This window comes from Microtus pennsylvanicus, chromosome 1 (genome assembly GCF_037038515.1).
Source record: "Microtus pennsylvanicus isolate mMicPen1 chromosome 1, mMicPen1.hap1, whole genome shotgun sequence".
In the NCBI taxonomy this organism is placed as follows: Eukaryota; Metazoa; Chordata; class Mammalia; order Rodentia; family Cricetidae; genus Microtus; species Microtus pennsylvanicus.
Window position 1 is genome coordinate 98,764,787 of NC_134579.1, and position 26,146 is coordinate 98,790,932.

The window sequence follows — 26,146 nt, forward strand, 5'->3', positions numbered from 1 at the left end:
ATATTTAGCTCTAAAGGGGACATCTCCTCTAAATACCTCTCCTCAAAACTCAGCCATTTCATCAAAAAGAAATCAGGAAAAATGTAAGAGCAAGCAGAGATGGAAAAAAATACAAGGCCCTTGAAATCAACATGAACAAAGCTCATAGAACTCACAAAGACTGAGGCAGCATGGATAGGGCCTCCATGGGCCTCCACTAGTTCTTCTCTTCATATATTATGGCTCCCAGTTTTGTATTTTTGTGGGATTCCTGGGTGTGCAAAAGAGTGGTTCTCTGACTCTTGTGTATTTCCTTAGGATATTTTTTTTCCTTTTGGCTTGTCTTCCCCAACTTTGATAAGTTAGTTTTTGTTTTATCTTATTATAGTTTATTTTGTTACATTAAAATATGAATGAAAAAATAAGAACCTAGCTACTGGTGAAAGGTTAACAACTGAACTGCCCTGTTGTGGGATGGACCATCAGTTTTCTTCAGTAGAATGAACTTCGCATATTAACTACTTCGGAGCAGGCCTCATGTTCAGGAGTAGATGCCCAACATTTAATAGACACTTCAGTTTGTGAGTTAATTTGTGTGTGTGTGTGTGTGTGTGTGTGTGTATGTGTGCTCATGTGTATGTGTGTGTGTGTGTGTGTGTGCATGCATATGCGTGCTTTGATTAGGTTAATTTGGTGTTTGATTTTTTGGTATAGTTTTATTTATTTCATTGATTTGGAGAATTTTGTTCTTACATTGGTTTTTTATTTTCTCTTATGAAAAAAAATATAGTTGGGTGGGTGTGGAGAACCGGAAGGCCTTGTGAGATGGAAAAAATATGATCACAATATATTTAAATTTAAAAATTGTTTTAAAAAGGAACAAAATTTGTTACTGACTTCAAATATGCAATTAACAATGGGATTTAATAATAAAAATTTCCAAAGGAGACTTTGTAGTACTAATGTATGAATGGAAGCTTTACTCTGAAATACTAAAACCAAACACAGTGAGTAAAACGTTAGAGAGGAAACATGTTATAAAACTGGTTTTCTTCTTTAATGTACTATGTTATTGTAAAAGGAAAAACACATTTCCAAAGACCCTTAAGCTAGAAAACACACTTCCATTGATTGAACTGTAGTGATGGTAGTATTTTGAGACTGTACTTCCTTTTTGGATGCTGTGGAAACAGATTTACAGGTAAAAGTTCTGATTCGGTAGCTCTTTATGAGGCTGAGACTCAGCATTTGATTGATGCAGGTGACCCCATATTATTGAAGGCTTTTGGGGTGTGAAAGACAATCAAAATTGATCTTCAGATTTTAATTTTCTAATTAAAATATTATTTCATTTTCTCTTTTCTCTCCTCCCTCCTCCCATTCCAATGCCACACTTTTTTCCTCAAGTTTAGCACCACTTCTTTAAGAATTTTTATTTTTATAGAAATAAAGATCATATAAGTACAATGTGCTGAGTCTGCTCAGTTTTGCCTTGCCTTCTTGTATTTGTTTCTGGGCTGACCATTTAGTATTGGATAAACAATCATGGACTCATCCCTGGTGAAAACTAATAATCTCTCTCTCAGCTGTTGTTATCTATCTGCATCTCTTGATCTAAAGTGGGTTTTCATGAGATTTTACCCAGCTATGTTGGAATGTCAGCTCTTGTTGAGACAATTTAGGTCTTGTTTAAGCATTTATGCTGTTAAGAATGCATGGTTGTAGCTTCCTTGTCATAGATGGAAGGTACAATAACTTTAATATTTTCTTTATGCTGATACTCCTTGATTTTTAGAAAGTTCCTCAGGGTGCTGCTTTTTAAATACATGTCTGTGTCTCATTGCAATTTAACAGAAAGCCTTCTCTGCTTAAATGACCCTGTCTACATTTCAAAGACAAATCTCTCCCCCTGTGCTTCTCCTTAGACTGTAAAGCAGCCTTTATTACCTTTATGGTACTCCACGTCTTTCAAATTCTGGGAGTTCATCATCAGCTGAAGAAAATCCACTCGGCGCTTAAAAGAAAAAGAAATATCAAAGTCAGAAGTTACGTTGCTAAGTGAAAAATGAATATGGGATGAAGACCTTAAATTATTTTATGGATAATGACTTATTTGAGGCCAGTCTATGGTTAAGTTTGCCTACATTGCTGGTTACAGAAGCTGTTATCTACAGATTTTGGACAACAAGCAGTCTGTCATACTCTAGTATCATGCTGCCAAGTCCAACACCTTTTCTCAGGGCTTTTCCTCATTCTGAGCATCTGAAGTTACTGATGACAGACCCCTGACTGGATGGTTGTCAGGTTTTGTTTTTGTCATATGCATTTATTTAGCAAAATGTCCTGAATATCAACCTGTTGTTTACTTAACATATTCTTAAATAATATCCCATTTTTATTGACAGCTGTTTCTGGAGCTTATTGCTGGATTTTATGTGATTATGTGCAAATATTCCAAATACCCAGAGTAATAAAAATTTGATTAGATACTGATTCTTTGGCATCTTACTGACAGTAACTTTCTGCCATGTACTGGTCTCATTAGGCAAAGCTGTGTTATTCAAGTGGTACTCTCAATGCTCAAAGAAATTGCCCAAATTGATGGTAAGCCACAACACAGATTAAACAGAATGAATTCATCAAATATCTTAATGAGAATTTCCATAGGGAATTTGTGACATGTGACAGAAGTGCTTTGAAAATGAAATAATTTTTAATACATTTTACCTCCTGGTTATTTTCAAGTCTCTCTCTTTTTGCTTTATTCACAAAATTTTGTAAAAAACTAATAGCATCATTAGGAAGAATACCGATATCAAGTTTGTCATATAGTCCTTTAAGGAATGGAAAGAGTGCTATAAAGAAAAAGAAATATCATGATGAAAATGTTAACTTAACCAATTGGCAGTAACTTTATTCATCAATGTTAAAAACTGTATAATTAAAAAATAAAACAATCAAATCAAGTGACATAAACAAAATTGGCAGACACAAGCTAAAAAATAAATCATAATATATTTATTATATATATATCTTATCACACCTTAATATGTTAAATCTAAATAAATTTATTTATCTTATATCCTGTCTGCAGTGTCTTCTCATTCCTCTCCTCTCAATACAGCATCCCACCCCTGTTCACATCCCTCAATTTGTTCCACCTTCTTTTCTGTTTAAAAGGGCAGGTCTCCCATGACTGTCAACAAAGCAAGGCATATAAAGTTGCAGTAAGACTAAGCACCTCCCCATACATTAAAGCTGGGCAAAGTGACCCAGTATGAGGAGTAGGTTCCCAAAAGTGAGTAAAAGTGTTGGAGACAGCCTTTGTTCCTACTGATAGGAGTCCCACAAGAGGATCATGCTACACAACTGTAACATACATGCAGAGTGCCTAGATCAGTCCCTTACAGGCTTTCTCATTGGCAGTTCAGTCCCTGTGAGCCCCTATGAGTTCAGGTTATTTGATTCTGTGAGTTTTCTTGTAATGTTCTTGACCCCTTTTTCTCCTATAATCCTTTTCTCCCTCTTCTGCAGGATTACTTGGGCAGGAGAGTAAGACCACACAAATATTGCCAAACCTAACATAGAACCAAATATAACTGAAGGACAAAAATATCCTTGTATAATTTGATGTTAGCTGTCAGCTTGATGTATATAGCTTTTATTATATTTAGGTGTGACCCTTGTATCCCTAATCTCTCCAATACTTTTATCATAAAGGGATGTTGAATTTTATCAAATGCTTTTTCAGCATCTAATGAAATGATCATATGGTTTTTTTCTTTCAGTTTATTTATATGATGGATTACATTGTTAGATTTTCGTAAGTTGAACCAGCCCTGCATCTCTGGGATGAAGCCTACTTGATCATAATGGATAATTTTTCTAATGTGTTCTTGGATTCGGTTTGCCAGTATTTTGTTGAGGATTTTTGCGTCGATGTTCATGAGTGAGAATGGCATATAATTCTCTTTCTTGGTTGAGTCTTTGTGCGGTTTTGGTATCAGAGTAACTGTAGCTTCATAAAAGGAATTTGGCAATGCCTCTTCTGTTTCTATATTGTGAAATACATTAAAGAGTATAGGTATTAGGTCTTCTTGGAAGTTCTGGTAGAATTCTGCATTGAAACCATCTGGTCCTGGGCTTTTTTTGGTAGGGAGGTTTCTAATTCTTCCCAACTAACAAGTCTATTTAGATTGTTCACCTGTTCCTGGTTTAACTTTGGTATATGGTATTTATCTAAAAAACTGTCCATTTCTTTACATTTCCTGTTTTGTGGCATACAGGCTTTTGTGGTAAGATCTAATGATTCTCTGAATTTCCTCTGTGTCTGTGGTTATGTCCCCCTTTTCATTTCTGATCTTATTAATTTGCAAATTCTCTCTCTGCCGTTTGATTAGTTTGGATAGGGGTTTGTCAATCTTGTTGATTTTTTCCAGGAACCAGCTTTTTGTTTCATTGATTCTTTGTATTGTTTTCTGTGTTTCTATTTTGTTGATTTCAGTGATCAGTTTGGTTATTTCCAGTCTTCTACTCCTCCTAGGTGAGTCTGCTTCTTTTTTTTCTAGAGCTTTCAGGTGGGCTGTTAAGTCTCCAATGTGTGCTTTCTCTGTTTTCTTTAAGTGGGCACTTAGTGCTATGAACTTTTCTCTTAGGACTGCTTTCATAGTGTCTCATAAGTTTGAGTATGGTGTTTCTTTATTTTCATTGAATTCCAGGAAGACGTTAATTTCTTTCTTTATTTCTTCCTTAATCCAGGTATAGTTCAGTAGTTGACTGTTCAGTTTCCATGAATTTGTAGGCTTTCTGGGGGTGGCATTGTTGTTAAATTCTAACTTTAGTCCATGGTGATCTGATAAGACACATGTAGTTACTAATATTTTTTTTTTGTAACTGTGGATGTTTGCTTTGTTACCGACTATGTGGTCGATTTTCGAGAAGGCTCCAATTAAAAAATGGGGCACGGAACTGAACAGAGAATTCTCAACAGAAGAAGTTCAAATGGCCAAAAGACACTTAAGGTCATGCTCAACCTCGTTATTGATCAGGGAAATGCAAATAAAAACAACTTTGAGATATCATCTTACACCTGTCAGAATGGCTAAAATCAAAAACCCCAATGATAGCCTTTGCTGGAGAGGCTGTGGAGAAAGGGGTACCCTCTTCCATTGCTGGTGGGAATGCAATCTTGTGCAACCACTTTGGAAATCAGTGTTTCGGTTTCTCAGGAAATTCGGGATCAACCTACCCCTGGACCCAACAATACCACTCTTGGGAATATACCCAAGAGATGCCATATCATATGACAAGAGCATTTGTTCAACTGTGTTCATAGCAATATTATTTGTAATAGCCAAAACCTGGAAACAACCTAGATGCCCTGCAATGGAAGAATGGATGAAGAAAGTGTGGAATATCTACAAATTAGAGTACTACGCTGAGGTAAAAAACAATGACTTTTCGAATTTTGCATGCAAATGGATGGAAATAGAAAACACTATCCTGAGTGAGGTAACCCAGACCCAAAAAGATGAACATGGGATGTACTCACTCATAATTGGTTTCTAGCCATAAATAAGGGTCACGGAGTCTACAATTGGTGAACCTGAAGAAGCTAAGTAAGAAGATGAACCCAAGGAAAAACATATAGTTATCCTCTTGGCTACGGGAAGTAGACAAAATGGCCGGGGAGAAAATTGGGATCTTGGGTGTGGGGTGGGATGGGGGAAGTGGAGATGGGGAGAGAAAATGGAGAATGGGAGGATAGGGGGAAATTGGGGAAAGGATGATTGGGATAAAGGAAGGTTGGATAGGGGACCACGGAAGCACAATTTTTAGTTAAGAGAGCCACCTTAGGGTTGGCAAGAGACTTGAACTTAGAGTGGCTCCCAGGAGCCCAAAATGATGTCCTCAGTTAATTTCCTGTGCAGCTGAGGATGGGGAACCTGAAGTGACCCTATCCTATAACAATACTGACGAATATCTTGCATATAACCATAGAACCTTCATCTGGTGATGGATGGAGGAAGAGACAGAGACCCACACTGGAGAACTGGACTGAGCTCCCAAGGTCCCAATGAGGAGCAGAAGGAGGGAGAACATGAACAAGGAAGTCAGGACCATGAGGGGTGAACCCACTCACTGAGACAGTGGGGTTGATCTTTTGGGAGCTCACCAAGGCCAGCTGGACTGTGACTGAAAAAGCATGGGATAAAACCGTAATCTCTGAACATGGCGGACAATGAGGGCTGATGAGAAGCCAACGACAATGGCACGGGATTTTGATCCTACTTAATGTTCTGGGTTTGTGGGAGCCTAGCCAGTTTGGATGTTCACCTTCCTAGACATGGACGGAGATGGGAGGATCTTGGATTTCCACAGGCAGGGAACCCTGACTGCTCTTTGGACTGGAGAGGGAAGGGGAGAGGGTTGGGTGAGGGGGAGAACGGTAGAATGAGGGGGAGGGAAATGGGAGGCTGGGAGGAGGTGGAAACCTTTTTTCCTTTTTTTCAATAAAATAAATAAAAAGAAAAAATATCCTTGTAAGTGTAAAGATGTTGAATTTTAATAAAAAATATACACAAAAATACATTATCTCTATAGGAATTCAGTATGGACTTCTACTAAAATATTTATAGAAAACCAAAACCAATTCTTCACAGGAATGTCTAAAACTCACAAAATTACAGAAAGCTTCAGAATTCATTATAAAGGCTAATACCATCTTCTTAGTCATACCAGAATATGTCATGCAAAGTAAAATTGTATCAAATGTGACTTATACATACTATTGGAGACTTCATCAATAAAACACTTTCACCTTGATGCATGTTACCCAAAGAGGTACAAATAGAATAAAATCAAGTTGCACACAAGCACATTGAATGAAGTAATCTAAAAATTTAGGACAGGCTCTCCAATAATCCTTTCTAACCAGTGTTCTCATAAAATTAGGTGTTCAGGGAATTCCTTTAGCTTGATAAAAAATGTCTATGAAAACAAAGAGTTTACACAGATATTTACAGAGAAAATATTTCCCATTAAGTAAAAAAAGAGACCATGATAGCTTTTTTTCTTTATCTTCACCACTCTTCAATGACTATAACCAAAAAGCAGTTTGTAGGTTTAACAGGGTACAGCATCAATATACAAGGATACACAAGCTGCAACCATGAGATCTGGCACAGTCAGTATTACATCCCTTTGAGTGCTGAGGGGGAGAATCACATGTTTGAGGAGCAGACTAAATTACTAAATATAATCTGGAATAAAATAAACAAAAATTTCATTGTTGGTGGTGAGATAAGCAGCATTAGGTATGCTAGCCAAGCATGGTACCACGAAGTTTCATCCCTGCACCCTGTGTTTGAAGAAGAATCTTGCTCTTAGGCTAAGTAGGCAAGAATTACAATCATCCTGCCTCTATATCATTACCTCAGGAGTTCAAAGCGTTCACCGATACAACTGACACAAAAAAACCCCTGCTCCTTTACTTAATTGTATTCATATTTAATGGAACAAAACAAGCCCAATGTGAATTAGCAAAAAAACACCACTAACAAAATCATTAAAACATAAATAGTCATAGCCGCCACTACACACTGATCCTCCTGGTACCCATAACCTTCATTAGGCTGAGCCAGGAAACATCTTGATGATGAAACTCAACATCAAATATATTCTGGAGCAGGACTTAGTGAAGAGAATAATGCAGAGGGTCCACTTTTCGTGAGATAACCTGATATTCTGACCAGGATATTTTCTTATCTCAGTTTTTCCACAGTCTTACTCTCCACTACAGCTAATCCTTATTTTTTACCATGTCCAATACCAATATGGATTCCTGCTTTTCCGCCTTTTTATGTTATATGATTTCTTTGTTTAACAAACCTTTCTCTATAACCTTTCTTCTTTTTTAGAACATAGACTGGTCTTGTTCTCAGTATCTCTGTGACTCAGCTTTCTGAGAGATGAGACTGTTTTATATTATATGAGTGCACAGCTTTCACCTTCTGATTCCAGTCTACATTTTAAAAAATTTCCACATATTTCCTCATATTTTTCTTGTCTCTACCTTTTCCTTTCTATATACTCATACCTCCTCTATTTCCTACTAGTAAACAATCAACTAGTCACTAGTTCCTCAAATGTTTACTTCTTACTTCCCTCCTTTTCTCACTGATAGTACAAATAGCTAAAGAGTAGAGAGAGAATTGAGTATGCCTTAGTTGCTAAAACATTTGGAACTTAAAGACTTTCTAAAGATAGATTTTTAATTAACCACTAATATATTTTTATGGCAATCTTACTGATGGATAACAACTCATGTTGAAGACATTGATCAACTGACTGAGAATGACTGAGTGGAGATCGTGGAGCCCTGAACACAAGGGTAACAGGAGAAAACTCATCTCAACCCTACTCATAGCTAGACTTTATTTAACGCAAAACACTCCCACTGAAGGAAGAAAGATGCTACGAATTAAATCAACTAGAAAACTTAACTTCTAATGCAAACACAGACAGAAAAAGCTCAGCAGTAAAGCACTAAGAAGATGAAAAACCAAAACAATTTTCTTTCAATAATTAGTAAGGTAATAGCAACTCTTAAAAAGATAAGCAGACATAACTCTAGATTAGAAATCAAAATGATTATAAATTTGTTCAGAAAATTCAAATAACACATACCTATCTTCTGAATAATTCCAAGAAAACACTAAATGCTGAAAGAATTCAGGTAATTGAGACAAGATATTGAAATAAATTTGTGGTTAAGGAAAAGAGAATAAAGAAAATATTGTAATCAGTAATATAAAAGGAATTAAATTACATTCATTACAATTTCATCCCAGTGATGGAGGGATGGTTCAGTACATGTAAATGTATAAATATAAATCCTGACATAAATGGGTTCAAGGGCAGAAATCATAGTTTTCTCATATTTAACAACTCAACATTAAACATGTGACAAAACTGATAAAAAGCATATGTAATATGCAAAGATAAAGGAGGATTTTGGGTCAGAACATCCAATAGTGACATGGGAGAGAATATATTGTAGTGTAGTATGTGTGGGTTTGTGTATGTATGTAAGTGTATGCCATGAGTAATTTTAGTTTATATGCTAGCTAAAAACAAATTTAGAATATTGATAGGCTTAAAAAATACCCTACAGAGCTACAGAGAAAATCCAAAATGTTAAATGCTTTCTGGTATTTTTCACACTGAATCCTGGGGTTATTGAGGAAATTCACCTTCATTCCAATGATGTGATAAAGACTTCTACACCCACTCTTAAAATAAATATACTATCCATAACAAAAAATCAGAAACATTTGAAGCAGATGACATTAAATTAACTTTCATTCAAGAGATGGAGGAATGAATTAACGTATGTAAATGTATAAATATAAATCATGAGTTTAGTAGATTAAAGACAAATATGCCATGATCATCCAAGGCGTTTCATAAAATATAAAGTATGTGGCAGTGATGGAGAACTACATGTGTTATGCAAATACAATGGGTGATAAGAGAACCAGATCATATGTGAGTGAAAGCAAGATGGGGGAGGCAAGGGTGTCTGTATATACTATGAGAAATATTTTTGCTTTATATGTTTATTAAAATATGTTTAATATCTTAATATAGTTGAAAAACAATCTACATACCTGTAGAGAAAAGCAATGGATTGAAAATGCCAAATGATAAAAGCTTTTTGGTGTTTCTCACAAAGGGATCCTGGGGATTGTTGATGGAATCCACTTCCACTCCAAACGAGGTGCTAGTGATCACATCCATGCTGTAGGCTCCAAAGATCCTGAGTCAAGAAACAGGAGTTAGCATGTGACCCACGAGGCCCTGTCTTGAACTCATAAAGCATGCAAACTACTCAAACTCTTGGAAACTGTGATACCCTGGAAGAAGTCATCCTGTGTGATATAGGAACTAAGGATGTTTCTGAGAAAAATATAAATATAGACTCACCAAGTTTTTAGTACATTAGAGTTATTCATAGTTTGTATTCAGTATGCTCAAACAGGCTAAGATTATCACTTCAGTGTCATTATAACAGGGTTTTCTACATTCTCCATTTTTGGAAGCTTCTTACTTTTGAGTTTGATGGAGATGTGGGAGAAGATTTTTTTCTTATGGATATTTTTCTATGTACCTCATTAAAAACTATGATTTTAGATTGTTCAATGTTACAATCTGTAACACTCTTAGCCAAACCAACTCCTGAGAATGTTCCACATACCCTCTCCTCCCACAGTTCCCAATCTCCACAACTGTAGCTGTCCTAAGATTATGTTCTTTCTAAGATATATTATAGTTTGTCATTCAAGATGACAATAATTAATCTAATGTTGTTTCATGTACAGCTTGGGGAGTGAGACTGTGTTAACCAATGTAATTTTAGAGTTTATCTTTCTCAGATAGTTCACAGCTGTGTAACAATGTACCACACATTTACTCTAGCTCTGGGTTAATTCAACACGGGGAATATTGTTCTGAAATAATCAACACAGGGAATATTAGTTACCTTTCAGGCTGGAGAGATCTCCAGATGTGTCAAATAGTCCCCAGAAAATGCATTCAGCACTACTCACTCTTTCATGTTAACAGGCCTGCCTTCCTCTGCCTTCTGACCAATGTGTTTCACCAGTGCATCTCCATAATGTTGGATGATGGGGAACATCTAATCACAAAGCACAACACAGTCTGTTGTTAATGTAAGGTTCTGAGTCCCAATACAACTAGGCTTTCGAAATGATGAAAGGCCAGTCATATATTCTAATGGGCTGTGTAAGACCAGGAAAGAACAAAAGCCATTCTTAAGAATATTATGCTCAAAGGACTGTGATGAGTTTGATACTACTATGTCTGTCCTCAGACACAGTATTATACATTTACAGTGATAAGTCCTCTGTTTTCTTACCTCCTTCAGTTTTCCACTGGAGAAGGTTGGAGACAACAATGTTCGGATTCTCTTCCATTCTTCATTCTGAGACCAAGTGACACTTCTTTTCATAAATCCCTTTGGACCAAGAAACTATAATACAAATAAAATATATATATATTTCCCTCCATGAGTTTGGTTACAAAACATGTATAAAACAGTCACTACTTCCTTAATGACCATCTTTCTGGTGGCAAGTTTTATGCTTAATTTTCAATAAATATTCATAAAAGGAGAATCAAACTAGGAACAGAGAGAAGACTCATCTGTTAGGAGCATGCATATGCTGCTATTGCAGAACATCTGAGTTCAGCTCCCAGCATCATGTCAGGTGGCTTAAAACTGCCTGCAGTTCCAGATCAACTGGATCAAACATACTCTTCTGGCCTTTGTGTACATTGCACTCATGTTAACAAACCCATACACAGACATACATATATGCAAATAATTAAAATAATATCCTAAAAACTTTAGAGTCAAGATGAACTGCTAGAGACATGGGAATAGCCACCTTCTGGGACTCAGAAGGCCATTGCAATCCAAAAATCGCAAGTCTCTAATTACCTGTAAAAGAACTGCATAAGCTATGACCCAGGAACACTCCACTATTGGGAAGAGAAAGGCCTATGTTGTCTTGTCCTTTTGAGGATTTATTAGGAGGTAATGATTGTTAGGGAAGGAAGAAACATTTCATTTAGCAGTGAATATACAGGTAGGATGCTGTGTTCCTGCAAGCGCCTTTAAGAGAACATGCTATGGACAATTAAACTTTGTTGTAGTCATTGAGTCACCAAAACCTTTTAAAAGACATCTGAGTACCTGGGGGAAATCCTGTTGGACCCCTGGGAACCCCACTAGAGCCATGTCTCTTGCCAACCCAAAAATGGCAGCCTTAATTAAGATATCTTCTTCCCTGCTCCCATATCCACCCTTCTTCCATCTCAACCATCCCATTCCCCCAAGCTCTCCCCAATCCTCCCCTTCTACCTTCTCTCTCCCCATCTCACCTTTTCCCCACTCCCACCCCCGTGTTCTCAACTTTTGCCCAGTGATCTTGTCTACTTCCAATATCTGGGAGAAGAAATATATGTTTTTCTTTGGGTTCACCTTCTTATTTAGCTTCTCTAGGATCACGAACTATAGGCTTGATGTTTTCTATTTATGGCTAGAATCCACTTATGAGCGAGTACATACCATACTCCTCTTTTTGGGTTTGGGTTATCTAACTCAGTAAAGTGTTTTCTATTTCCATCCATTTGCATGCAAAATTCAAGATGTCATTGTTTTTTACTGCTGAGTAAAACTCTAAAGTGTATATGTGCCACACTTTCTTTATCCATTCTTCTATTGAGGGGCACCTAGGTTGTTTCCAGGTTTTGGCTATTACAAATGGTGCTGCTATGAACATAGTTGAACAAATGATTTTGTAGTATGATTGAGCATATCTTGGGTATTTTCCCAAGAGTGGAACTGCGGGATCCTGAGGTAGGTTGACTCCCAGTTTGCTGAGAAACTGCCACACTGATTTCCAAAGTGGTTGCACAAGTTTGCATTCCCATCCACAATGTATGAGTGTTCCCCTTATTCCATATCCTTTCCAGCATAGATTATCATCTTTTTTTGATTTTAGCTATTCTGACAGGTGTAAGATGGTATCTCAAAATTGTTTTGATTTGCATTTTCCTGATCACTAAGTGATGTGGGAGTGTCATATATCAATCTGTTGATTTCATTGATTAAGTAATAAACAAGCTGCTTGGCCTCATAGCTTAGAACATAGGTGGGAGGAGTAAACAGACTAGAAGGCTGGGAGAAAGAAACTGAGTCAGTGAGTCACCATGATTCTCCCACTCCAGGCAGACACAGGTTAAGATCATTCCTGGTAAGCCAGCTCGTGGGCAACACAGATTATTAGAAATGGGCTAGTCCAGGTGCGAGAGTTAGCTGAGAAAAGGCTAGATATAATGGGCCAAGCGGTGTTTAAAAGAATACAGTTTCCGTGTAATTATTTCAGGTAAAGCTAGCCGTGTGGCCGGCCAGGTGCCGGGGACACAGCCCTCTGCTCGTATTTCAACAACTAAGGAGGTTGAGCATGACCTTAAGTGTCTTTTGGCCATTTGAACTTCTAGGGGGCAGAGGAGAGAGTGCCTGAACTGACGTTCTCCCATAGCCACACTGATCAATATTTTACATTTCACCACAGAAGCTTCTTCTGGCAATGGATGGAGATAGAGACAGAGACCCACATTGGAGCACTGGACTGAGCTACCAAGGCCCAGATGAAGAGAAGAAGGAGAGAGAACATGAGCAAGAAAGTCAGGACCTCAAGGGGTACATCCATTCTAGGAGACTTGGTGCCTTCTTTGGCAAGGCAGTCACATCTAGCTTCCTATGAGGCTGGATCAGAACTGCAGAATGAAACTTCCTTCTTCCCAGAATTCTCATTGCACACCTCTATTTGCTGCCTGGTCACTGTCACCCTGCCTATACTTCCTGCCTGGCTACTGGCCAATCATCATTTTATTAAAAATAATACAAGTTACCGGATAAAAGACCATTGTCCCACAGCAAATAATATTAACTGAGTAAGCAGGAAGCACAATCAAGCAACTTTCAAAAAACATGATTAATGGCAGAAATAGCTGGCTGCTTGGACAGTCACCCAAAAATCCTCTGCAACATTGGGGCATCCAACTTCGGCCTACAGGCCTATCATATTCATCAGACTTTTCAGTGAAGCAGGATATTCTGAATAGCTGCCCCTTCTTATCTTGACAATCTTTTGTAATCACTTTCTTTTGTTTCCTGCTTGTCCAATTAGAAAATATTATACATAATATATATATATAATTTTTCACTATATATATATATATATATATATATATATATATATATATATCAATCCAAGTTCTCACTCCCTTCCCTCCCCCCATTCCCTCTACATACCCTCCCACCCGATCCCTATCCAATCCACAGAGTAGGCAAGGCACACTGCCCTGTGGAAGGTCCAAGGCCCTCCCCCATTATATCCAGGCCAAGCAAGGTATCCATCCAAAGAGATTAGGTTTCAAAAACAAAAAAAAAAAAGCCAGAACATGCAGTAGAGATAAATCGTAGTGCCATTGCCAGTGGTCCCTCAGTCTGCCCCAGCCATGCAACTGTCAACCACACTCTAAGGGACCAGTTTGGTCCCATGCTTGGCCCTTCCCAGTCTGGCTGGAGTTGGTGAGCTTTCACTAGCTCATGTAGACTGTTTCAGTGGGTGAATCAATTATGGTCTTGACCTCTTTGCTCACATTCCTCGCAATCTTTTTCTTAATTAAAAATTTCCACCCCCTCCCATTTCACTCCCCCAACACTTTACTCTGAGGTAATGTCTGTATTTGAGGTTGAGGTGTGCTTCTTGTATACAGCAGAATGATGGATTTTGTTTTCATATCCATTTTTTAGCCTGTGTCTTTGTATACGTGAATCGCGTCCATTGATATTGAGAAATATTAATGAACAGTGGTTGTTAATTCCTGTTATTTTTCGGTGGTAGTTTTTGTGCATTTCCCTTCTTTGGAATTTGCTGGTATGAGGTTATCTGTTTCTGTGTTTTTCTGGGCATGATTAGCTTCCTTGGATTGGATTTTTCCTTCTAGTACTTTCTGTAGGTCTGGATTTGTGGATAGGTATTGTTTAAGTTTGGTGTTGCCATGAAATATCTTGTTTTGTTTTTCCATCAATTGTGGTGGAAAGCTATGTTGATATAGTATGGGCTTGCATCCATGGTCTCTTAGTGTCTGCAGCAATCTGTCCAGGATCTTCTGGGTTTGAAAGTGTCCATTGAGAAGTTGTGTGTAATTTTCATAGGTCTGACTATCAGGACAATTGATCAACTATGTTCATAACAGTATTATTTGTAATAGACAGAACCTAAAATCAACATGGATGCCCATCAACTAAAAAATAAATAAAGGAAATGTGGTATATTTACACAATGGGGTACTATTCGGTGTTTAAAAAATGACATCTTGAAATATGCAAGAAAAGGGTTGGAACTAGAAAAAGACATCCTGAGTGAGTTAATCCAGACTAGAAAAATGAGCATGGTATGTACTCATCATAAGTGGATACTGGCTGTAAAACAAAGATAACAAGCCTATTATCCATGATCGCAGAGAAGCTACGTAACAAGGGAAACCCTAAGAGAAACATATACAGATCTGCCTGGGAAGGGGACATAGACAAGATCTCCTGAGAAAATTGGGAGCAAGGACATTGGTGGAGAAAACAAGGTGGAAGGGGAGGAAGAGGGGAGAAGGAAAGGAAGGATGAAACTTGAGGGAATGGAAAGGTCAAGATGAGAGAAAGGACAGATATGGAGAGCAAGGAAAGAGATATCTTGATTTAGGAAGCCATCAGGGGGCTAGCAAGAAACATTGCACTAGAGGAATTCCAAGGAATCCACAAGGATGATCCCACTAAGATAATAAGCAATAGTGGAAAGGGTGATAAAACTGGTCTTGCCCTGTAGTCAGATTGATGACTATCTTAAATGTCACTATAGAACCTACAACCAGCAACTAATATAAGCTGAGTCAGAGATCCACAGTGGAGAACTGGACTGAGCTCCCAAAGTCCAGTCAAAGAGTGGGAGGAGTGGTAACATGAGCAAAAAGGACAAGACTGTGATTGGGGATACCCACTGAAACAGTATACCTGAGCTAATGGGAGCCTACCAACTCTGGCCTGACAGTGATGGAAACAGAATAGGACAAAACTAGGTCCATTGAATGTGGGTGACAGTTGTATGGCTGGGTCAGAATGTGGAGTCATTGTCAGTGAGACCAGGTTTTATCCCTACTGCTTGTTCTGTCTTTTTGGGAACCCATTCTCTTTGTAGGGTTACCTTGTTCAGCCTAGATATATTTGGGAGGGCCTTAGTATTGCCTTCAAGCAATGGGCTACACGTTGTTGACTCTCCATGAAAAGACCCTCTCTGAAGAGTGGGTGATGGCATGGAATGGGGGAGAAGGTGGAGGGAATGGGAGGAAGAGAGGGAATAGAAATTGGGATTAGTATGTAAAATAAGAAAATATAGTTTTTAAAATAAATAAATTAAATATTACATATTTAAAAAGAAAAGGGAATACAATTTCTATATACTGCTTTCTTAGTGCAACATTGCTTGATTAGCTTCCTTCTTACTTCATTCCAGTACATAATAGCACACTTCAGATTGAGTCCAATCTCTCCCCTTTGTACGCTTAATTGGCATAAGACATAGTTTGTGCAAGACCCTCAGAACTCAACTTTTTCATTTTCCTTATCTTTTGATCCTTCCTCTCAGGAGCCTATCAGGGAGAATGACATATTAATCTACTTTGAATGGCACCCAATCAGGGACACCTGAGTACAGGAGAAAGAATAAGTACTTTCATAACATATAGATAAATATGTGGGGTCAGGTCAGAAACACTGCCTGTAGAAAGAAGCAAAGATAAGGTGGGGGTAAAACAGAAGTCAGTGAAGGAGAAGGAAAAGAAGCAGAAGCAGAAGCAGGAACTGGAGAAGGAGGAGGAAGAGGAGGACTAGGAGCAGGAAGAGGGGGAGGATAATGACAACAACAACAAAAGAACCAGAAGTGGAGATTGAAGAAGAAGAAGAAGTGAAATTGTCTTTAATTGCAGAATATTACACCAGAAAACTTGTAGCAATATCCAATAATTTGAACATTGAGCCAGGATGCAAAACCAACTTAGGAAATGTGTAGTCTTTCTCACACCATCACGCTGAGATGTAGATCATGGACACACTTCCTGTCACAGTAACCTCCCTTGGAATCAACCTAACTAAGGAGGAGAAAAACCTCTACAATAAAACAATGGAAAAGACATATTTAGACACCAGAAAATGAAAAACATCCTATACTCTTCAGGTGGAAGAATTGATATTGTGAAATGATCAGCCTACAAAAGCAACTTACAGATTCAATACAAGACAAAGAAAAATACCCACCATGTTCTTCATGCAAATAGAAAAAACAAATCCTAAAACTCAGAGGGAGCCAGAAAATATTGTAGATAAACAAGCAATATTGAGTAAAAAGAACAATATAGGAGGAATTATCAATCTAATTTCATACATAATTTCTGCTCTCAATTTATTTCCTGCTATCTAGTTCTCTTAGGTGACTTTGCTTCTTTTTGTTCTAAAGTTTTCAAATGTTCTGTTAATTTGCTAGTGTGGCATTTTTCAAGCTTCTTTATGTAGGTATTTAGTGTTATGAATTTTACTTTTAACACTGCTTTCATTGTGTCCCATAAATTTGGGTATGTTGTGTGGTCATTTTCATTGAATTTTAGAAAGTCTTTTATTTCTCCCATAATTTCTTCCTTGACCCATTGGTGATTCTTGTGAGCTTTGTTTAATTTCCATGTGTTTGTGGGCTTTCTGGAATTAGTATTGCAGTTGACTTCCTGTTTTAAACCATGGTAATCTGATAAAATACATGGGGTTATACCAATTTTTTGTATTTGTTGAAGTTTGTTTTTTTTTTTTTTACCGACTATGTGGTTGGTTTTTGAGGAGGTTCCATAAGGTGCTGAGAATGTATATTCTTCTTTTTTTTGGATGGGATATTTTGTAGATAATCTGTTAAGTCAGTTTGAGTCATAACATCTGCTTGTTCTCTTATATCTCTGATAATTTTTTTTGTCTGACTGACCTGTGCAGTGGTTGGAGGGGAGTGTTGAAGCCCCCCACTATTAGTGCATGGCGTCTAATGTATGATTTAAGCTTTAGAAGTGTTTCTTTTACATATGAGGGTGCCCTTGTATTTGGAGCATAGATGTTTAGTATTGAGATTTCCTCTTGATAGATTTTTCCTGTGACTAAAATGAAATGTCTTTTTTGTCTCTTTTGATTGATTTTAGTTTGAAGTCTTTTTTTTAGGTATTAGGATAGCTACACCTGCTTGTTTCTTAGGTCCATTTGATTGGAATATTTTTCTTCTCAACCCTTTACTCTGAGATGATGTCTGTCTTTGAGGCTGAGATGTGTTTCTTGTATGCAGAAGGATGGATTCTGTTTTTATATCAAATCTGTTAGCCTATGCCTTTCTATGTGTGGGTTGAGTCCATTTATATTAAGGGATATTAATGACCAGTGATTGCTATCTCCTGTTAATTTAGTTTTCACTTTTGGTGATGTTAATTAGTGCATTTTTCCATTCTTTGGGATTTGCTGCTGTGAGACCATCAATTGTCTGTGTTTTTATTGGTGTAGCCAATCTCCTTGGATTGGAGTTTTCCTTCCAGTTTTTTGTTTAGGGCTGGGTTTGTGGCTAGGTATTGGCTAAATCTGTTTTTGTCATGGAATATCTTGTTTTGACCTTCTATGGTGATTGAAAGTTTTGCTGGGTATAGTAGTCTGGGCTGGCATCCATGGTCTCTTAATGTCTGCACAATGCTTGACCATGGCTTTCTGGCTTTCATTATCTCCAATGAAAAGTCTGTAATTCTGATAGGTCTGCTCTGGTCTGCTCTGTTCTACTCCCTCAGAGTTCCCAGGACCAGGTGTGTACAAACCTGCAGAGGACCTGGCTCAGACTTACTCCCTCACAGGTCCCAGATTCAGGCTTGGACCAGCAGAGGGTTCTAGTTCCTGCCTATTCCTTTTGATGTCCCAGACCAATACCTGGACCCATAGATGTCCTGGCTCAGGCCTACTCCTTCTGTGGTTCCAGGCTCACATCTGAACCCTGAGATATCTGGTTCCTTCCTACTCCCTCGGAAGTACAGATTCACACTCAGACCAGCAGAGGTCATGGCTCAGGCCTAGTTCCTCAGAGGTCAGAGACTTGCTCCCAGAAGCATAGGGATTCTGGATTACGTCTACTCTTTGAAGGTCCCAGATTCATGTCTGAAACCTCAGTGGTCTCTGGCTTTGGCTCACTTGCTCACTGGTTACTACCCTGTACCTGTTCCGGTGTAGTCACTGTCTCAGGTCTGCTCTGGACCAGTTAGCTTGCTCAGTCCTGGTCTGCCAATGTCCTGGGACTGGATTGGCGCCCACTCCTCTGGAGCTTGCTTTCTCAGGTCTACCCCAGCCTAGGTAGCTGGTTCAGCCCCACTTCTGTGGAACTTGTTGCCTCAGGCCTGCTCTAGCCCAAGGTGAACTTCCTTGCCTCAGGCCTACTTTGGTTTAGGTTACCAGCTTTGACCTGTTTCTGTAAATCCTGGCCTGGATCCCCTCTATTTTGGTTTTTTGAGACAGGGCTTCTCCGTCGCTTTGGAGCCTGTCCTGGAACTAGCTCTTGTAGACCAGGCTGGCCTGGAATCCATAGAGATCTGCCCGTCTCTGCCTCCCAAGTGCTGGGATTAAAGGTGTATGTGACCACCACCCAGCTGGAACACACCTTTAATTCGAGCAACTGGAAGGTGGAGGAAGGAGGATAACTATAGAGCATTAGACTAGCATGGTCTTTAGAGTGAGTTCCAGGATAGCCAAGGGTTCTGCCTCCCAAATACTGGGATTAAATGTGTGTACCACCACCATCCAGCTTCTATTTCTATCTAGTGTAGCTAGCTCTGCTTTCTGATCATCAGGTTAGCATTATTTGTTACAGCACAAACAAAATATCACACAGTTTTGAATATAAGCACTGATGATACCTGCTAATAAAGCCTTTAAAACACTGCCAAATAAAGCAAACAAACAAAGAAGGAAATAACCTAGGAAACACTGAAGGAGAAAGAAAAACACTAACTTTAGTATTAATTGTCATTACCAAGATTCCTTATGAAATCTGAAGTGACACAGGAATAAGAAAATAGTGTCTCCCTGAGACAGGAGAGCTAACAAGAACTTCTGACTGCTGTCTATGAACCTGCATGTACCTCCTTTCTCTTGAAAGGACCACATTTGCTCTTCTAGGATGGGAAGTGACCATCACCAATAACCACTTAGACAGTGTCCCCATTAAGTGTTTTATTGCTCTGGAGAGACACCATGATCATGGAAACTCTTATTAAAGAAAACATTTATTTGGGATGGCTTAGAGTTTCAAAGGTTTAGTCCATTATCTACATGGCAGAGACAAACAGGCAGATGATGCCAGTGAAAGAGCTGAGAGTTCTACATCATGGTCCGCAGGCAACAAGGAGTGAACTCTGTCTACATTGAGTGTAGCTTGAGCATAGGAGACCACAAAACCCACCCTCACAATGACACTTTCTGAAACAATGCAAAACCTACTTCAATAAAGCCATACCTCCTAATAGGGCCACTCGATGTGAGCTTTGGGATGGGGGTAGTCACATTTAAACTACCACAGACAGCAAGCTGTTTGATAAAAGTAACCATGTCTTAGCCTGAAACATGTACACTTTAGCTTCTGTAAAACTTTTCTATCTATAGAGAAAATGTACTTCAAAGCTGGGGAAGTAAAAAGCATTCTAAAATGGTCAGAAGACTATGATAGTACCTAAACCAGTGACCCAGTCTTGACCTCTTTTAGAAATAGTTAGAGAGGCCATAGTTGAGAGTGGATTGGAGAAGTCATCCTTTATTGCCAACAGTTGAGAATTTATTAGGGAAGGTTAAGGACCCCTCCTTCAAAATACAGCATGAAGAGTACATAGAACCTACTTGTATATTGTATAGTCATTCCATAATTCCTTCATGATAATAGGTTTGTTGGTTTTGTGATACTTGTGTCTGAACCCGAGATCTTATAAATGTCAGTAAGCCCTATACCACTGAGATATATCCCCAGATACTCATAATAGAAATTTTAAATAGTCACATTTTTATTTTTTGATTATAATAAAGTTTGTCCCTTTTCATTTCTTTCTCCAAACCTTCATATATATCTCTTATTGCAGTCTTTCATACTGATGGTCATTTTTTCTTATTAATTGTCATATGTATATACCTTCATTTTCATAATTGTAAACTTTCAGTGGGCATATTGCTCACATTTTTTTTTAAAAAAAGAAATACATACCTGCCTATTTGTGAAGACAGAGTAAAATTCCTTCACTAGCACACTTTTTATCAAGCCTGGTTCTGCAATGGCAAGGACAGGCTGCAGCCCCTCGTATAGCCTGTATCGTGAAAACAGATATGGTTAAATTTTGATGCTGATATTACTGTTGGTTCTACAAGACACAGAACCTTAGGCTTTCCAACACAAGAAGCCACTGCTTAGTTCAGGAAATGAATAGAAACATAACCCAGGCAAGGACGAAATATATGACAACAAAAGAGCTCTCTAAATTCATCTCAGTTGAGCTAACATGGAGGAACTGAAATCCCTGAAAGTAAACACAGGGGAACAAACTCTACTATACTTTGTAGTTTAAGTTCATGCACAATTTTATTAGACATTCAGAGGAAAACAGTAACAAAAGGAAGCTAAAAATCCCAGCAGTGGTCAAGTTGAAAGGAAACAGAACAAGAGTCATATTTTTTTTCTAAGTTATACAGAAAGGTCAAAGAAAGAGTGAGGAAGCCCCCAAAAATGTCACAGAGGGCAGGAGTGCTGAGAATGACCAGATGCAAATCAGAGTTCAGATGACACTAAATCTGAGGCTTCTATGTTGCAGGGACAAGGAGAGTGAGAAAATTAGACTCATGATTAGGCAAAGCAATAGATACAGCTGATCAAGGATAGAAGCATCCTGACAGCATTGAAGTTATCCGTTAATATGAGGTAAGAGCCAAAAATGCATCTGACTATGCAGTGTGCAGGCTTTGGTAAGCACTTTCTTACCAAGATTCTAAAATGTGTGTTCCCTATCTTTATATTATCCACATATGCTCTCCTACTTGGATGGAGCCCAGGTGAGGAGGGACTTCCATTCTGCTTCTGCAAACAGTGTTCTTTAATAAGTCCATCTTGGTAGGTAATTAACTCAATATTCCACTGTCAGGATTTATCCATAAGAGCTATGGTACAAGAAATATTTGGGGGACACAGAGGTGACGACAAATCACTCTTCTGTAACTATTTTCATCCAAAGAGAGAAATAGTCTTTAACTAAGAAGAACATGATTCTTTTTCAATAAAATAAAAAAAATCTATTAGTTGGAGAGGAGACCTTGGATTTTCAGGAGTAGAAGATGTCTGGAATCCCCATATCACTGCAAGTTTAGTTTATTCAATAATAAAAATATTTCACCATATTTGGAATATAGGCTGGTAATAGAGTCCTTGCTACATTGTAGAATTACATGGGCTGATGGATTTTAATATAAATACATAGAAATAAAAATATTACAATATATTAATCATGTTTGAATTTAAAGATAAAATTATTTTATTTTATATTTTAATTTGATATGTTTGAGCATAGGCCTGAGTATATGTATGTATACATGTACATACTGAAGCCTGCGAAGGTTTGAAGAAGTTATGGATTCCCTGAGTTTTGAGATAGTATGTGGGTCCTGAGAAAGAAATCGTGTGTCTTCCACAAAATAGTAACTGTTTTACTTTGTTGTTCCAACTTTCCAGGCTTTAAAGTCAAAATATTAACAACTGACAAGCAATAATGATACAAGGAACACTTTCTTTGAAACCATTGGAAATTCATCACAGCGTGCCCTTGGCAATGGGTTACGTGTTCTTATTGACCATGTCAGTTCAGCAGACCCTATGCTGAATAAGAGAGCAGGCAGGAATGGAAGACGGTGAGTTCTAGGCCAGCCTGAGCTTCATTGTAGATTCCAGGCCAAACTTGGTATACTGAGACCTGGTCTCAAAAGTCACTGTGGAAAACTTAGGAGGTGTCTAGCCTACTAAAGGAACTACAAGCAAGAAAGAAATCCTAGGAATGGGAGAACTGTTCTTCCCCAGAGATGAGTACACCTTATTTGTTATCAATATCAAATGATCAGCACTGACAGTGCATATAAATATTATATATAAACCAAGAAGGGTCTATTTAAAAATATATCTATGAAAATATACATTTATGTATTATATAATATATGTAATACAATATAATGTATGCATGTATATATGTTCATATATATATATGTGACAAAAATTAGTGGAAAGAGATATCATAAATTTGAAAAAGAGCAAGGAGGCAATTATTGAAGGTTTTGTAGAGAACAAGGGAAAGGAGAAATAATGCAATTATATTATAATGTCAAACAATTAAAGAAATATTAAAAATATTAATATTAAAAATGAAATCAACAGGTAATTTAACATAAAATATCTATAAATCCCTATATTTATTTTTACTCCAGCCTGCATTTGAAAAGCACATATTTACTGCAAGTATTTTTTATAAAAATGATTTTTATTTTACTCAGGGTGAATTATTATGGGAGGGAGAACACTTTCTTGAATTATGATCACATATTACATATCTCTGTAATAATGCATTTCACACAATTTAAAGGAGCCCAAGGAAGGATAATAAAACTAAAATAAAATGCCTTATAAGACATTTGACAAAAGTAGCCGCTTGATCATTGAAGGATGTAGATAAATCATTACTTGCAACATTCTCAGTCTTTAAGACTGAAGGTTACAACATAAACTGGCATATGCCACCCTTGGTAGACAGGCTTGCAACACTAGAAAATAGGCAATGCCTCCCGAGTAACTTTGTTGACAAGCTACTCATGCCGTTTGGTGCCACATCACAATATCACAATACTATCTGATAGACATTTCCAGAATACTCACCCCCACATATCCCCATAATTTTTACGGCATTCTACATCAAATGTTGATATACCCTAGGAAAAGAAATAATTTGAAAATTTATTTTTTTCTATGTGTGTTGACCACTATATGAAAAAGGCATGACACAAGTCTCAGGACACCAGGTTCTTTATCTAACTCCTCCAAAGTCAGTTGAAAGAAGGTCTCTGAGGGAGAAGAAGAAGATGCAGGAGACCAATTACATGAAGAAATAGCAGTTATTCATGATTTCTTTCCCATGGTATTATACATTTCAAATGTTTTCTTCTCTATTTAAACTAAGAATTTGTTCATTTTCTGCTATACTGTTTTGATAATGTATTGACTCTGAAATCCTGAAACACTCCATCTTTTCTGTTCTTTGGGTGCAAGAGGGCACCAAGCATCAGGAAGATTGTCAAAAATATGCAAAATCTATTTTTTCTCAATTACTGACACTATCACCTAATCACTAACCTAGAATTCTAGTGTAATCAGTAAATTGAACATATAATTTATGCTTGGAGTATATAAGATTTATATAAATCTTATTGGTCAGATTAACTGAAAAGTAGGCAATAAAGTATAGGCAAAATAGGTTGGCCTTTTAGTGTATATACTCAACATGGAAAGATGAGGAATACCAATTAACATAAAGCAAACAAAATTTGAATAATCGGTCTGCATTTACACCTCTAAAACCTTGGGATATATATATAATTTGTAGTTAAGTGGTATTGTAATTTTGTTGGATATAATTGCATGTAACTCAGTGTACCTCAAACTCTGTGTGTATCGTAAGGGAGACCTGAATATCCTTATTTTTCTGATTTTATCGCCTGTGTACTGGAATAACAGACTTGTGCAATGGCCAGTGTGTCTATTTATGTGATTAAGCTGAGCGACCTAGACAGAAAACTTGAGAATAAATTTCCTCTTCAGCAATGTTAATTTCAGCTGTGTGAAATTAGGTAACTGGGCAGATGATGGAGTTCTGCCTGTGGATAATTTGCCTCATGCTGAGAACCAGGCTCGTGCAAGGTTTCTCAGAGGTCATAATGAAAGGAGAAAGAAAAATGAGTTCTGTTTGCTTGTCCAGTAGCAGACTTGGCTGGACTAGGCCTGGAGCCTGATCCTTGAAGGAGTTAAGGTTGTAGTTTTTTTTGGATCAGATTCTTTCACCTGGGCTGAGTTTGCCAGCCCTAAAACAGCTAGATCTTGGATATCTTGCGTTCTCTTTGCCAGTGTTATTTGATTTACCTCTCTGCTGACCTTTGCCATTAAGCCATGCAAATAGTATTTTAAAAAAACAATGCTGTTTAAGATACATGCTTGTCATGAGTTGTCAGCTTATGTAAGACTCTCAGTCTCAGTTATGTGTCTTCTTTACTTCCTGTCTCCAGTCCTCACCCTCCACATCTCACAATCTTCTCATTTGGTATCCTATTTCCTGCAGATTAAGGTGACGTTTTGCCCAACATGGGGCTCAAGTATAGGAAATATCAAGAATGAGCACAATGAATATATAAAATGAGTCAGATCGGGGACTGTTGATAAGAAAGAAAGGGTAACAGAACATGATAGAGTTTCTAACGAGCACTTTCTTTTACTTCATAGGCTTCCTTTGTCTCTGCATTCGTGTTCTAGCTAATGCTTGTAAAGCATTTAGAAAAGTTACTTATATTCATTAAAAAAAATATCTCCTTGGTTCCCTGAAGAAAGTTCTGTAAGTTTAAAGACATGTTAATGTGCAGGTGAATGGTTTAAAATACAATACCACCTATGAAGGCCAAGAAAATTTCCTATTGATGGATTTATGATGAAACAATACCCATTTCTTTCTTTCTTTCTTCCTTTCTTCCATTCTTCCTTCCTTCCTTCCTTCCTTCCTTTCTTTCTTTCTTTCTATCTTTCTTTCTTTCTTTCTTTCTTTCTCTCTCTTTCTCTCTCTTTCCTTCCTTCATTCTTTATTTCTCTTTTTTCTTGCGTTCTTTTACTTTGTCTTTCTCCTTCCTTCCTTCACTTCCCATTCCTTTCTTCCTCCCTCCTTTTCTCTTCCTTCCTTCCTTCCTTCCTTCCTTCCTTCCTTCCTTCCTTCCTTCCTTCCTTTCTTCCTACATTTCTCATTCTGAGTCTTCCCCATGAACACCTTACCACTCAAGACCCTCATTCCTTGGATTAGAATCAATCTAAAATATGCAAAGCCTTGGATTTGATACCCAACTCCCTATAATTAAACCCATAATTAAGATATTGTTGTACACACAAGTGATGAGTAAGCAGGTTCAGGAAACCATGGCCATCATCTATAGAGCAAGCTTGTGCCAGTCTTCACTACAGGAGATACTTCTTGAAACAAAACCCAATGCAAAAAAGTGTATTTCAAAGGAAATAAATTTCAAATGTCATCTGAAAAATGAAGGGAAAATGATTGCTTATTTTCAGTTTCATGAGAGTATGGAAGTATTAGTAAATTAAGCAAAAAAATTCTGTTTGGAAGAATTATGATATGATCA

The 26,146-nt window shown here is 37.7% G+C and overlaps 1 protein-coding gene and 1 pseudogene across 2 annotated transcripts in view; both read right to left on the reverse strand.

Annotated features, from left to right (window-relative positions):
- LOC142851572 (cytochrome P450 3A6-like) overlaps positions 1 to 26,146 on the reverse strand; it is a 124,516-nt gene that overhangs the window by 13,689 nt on the left and 84,681 nt on the right. The window lies entirely within an intron of this gene.
- Positions 1 to 26,146, reverse strand: part of LOC142851632 (cytochrome P450 3A14-like) — a 41,000-nt pseudogene that overhangs the window by 13,689 nt on the left and 1,165 nt on the right.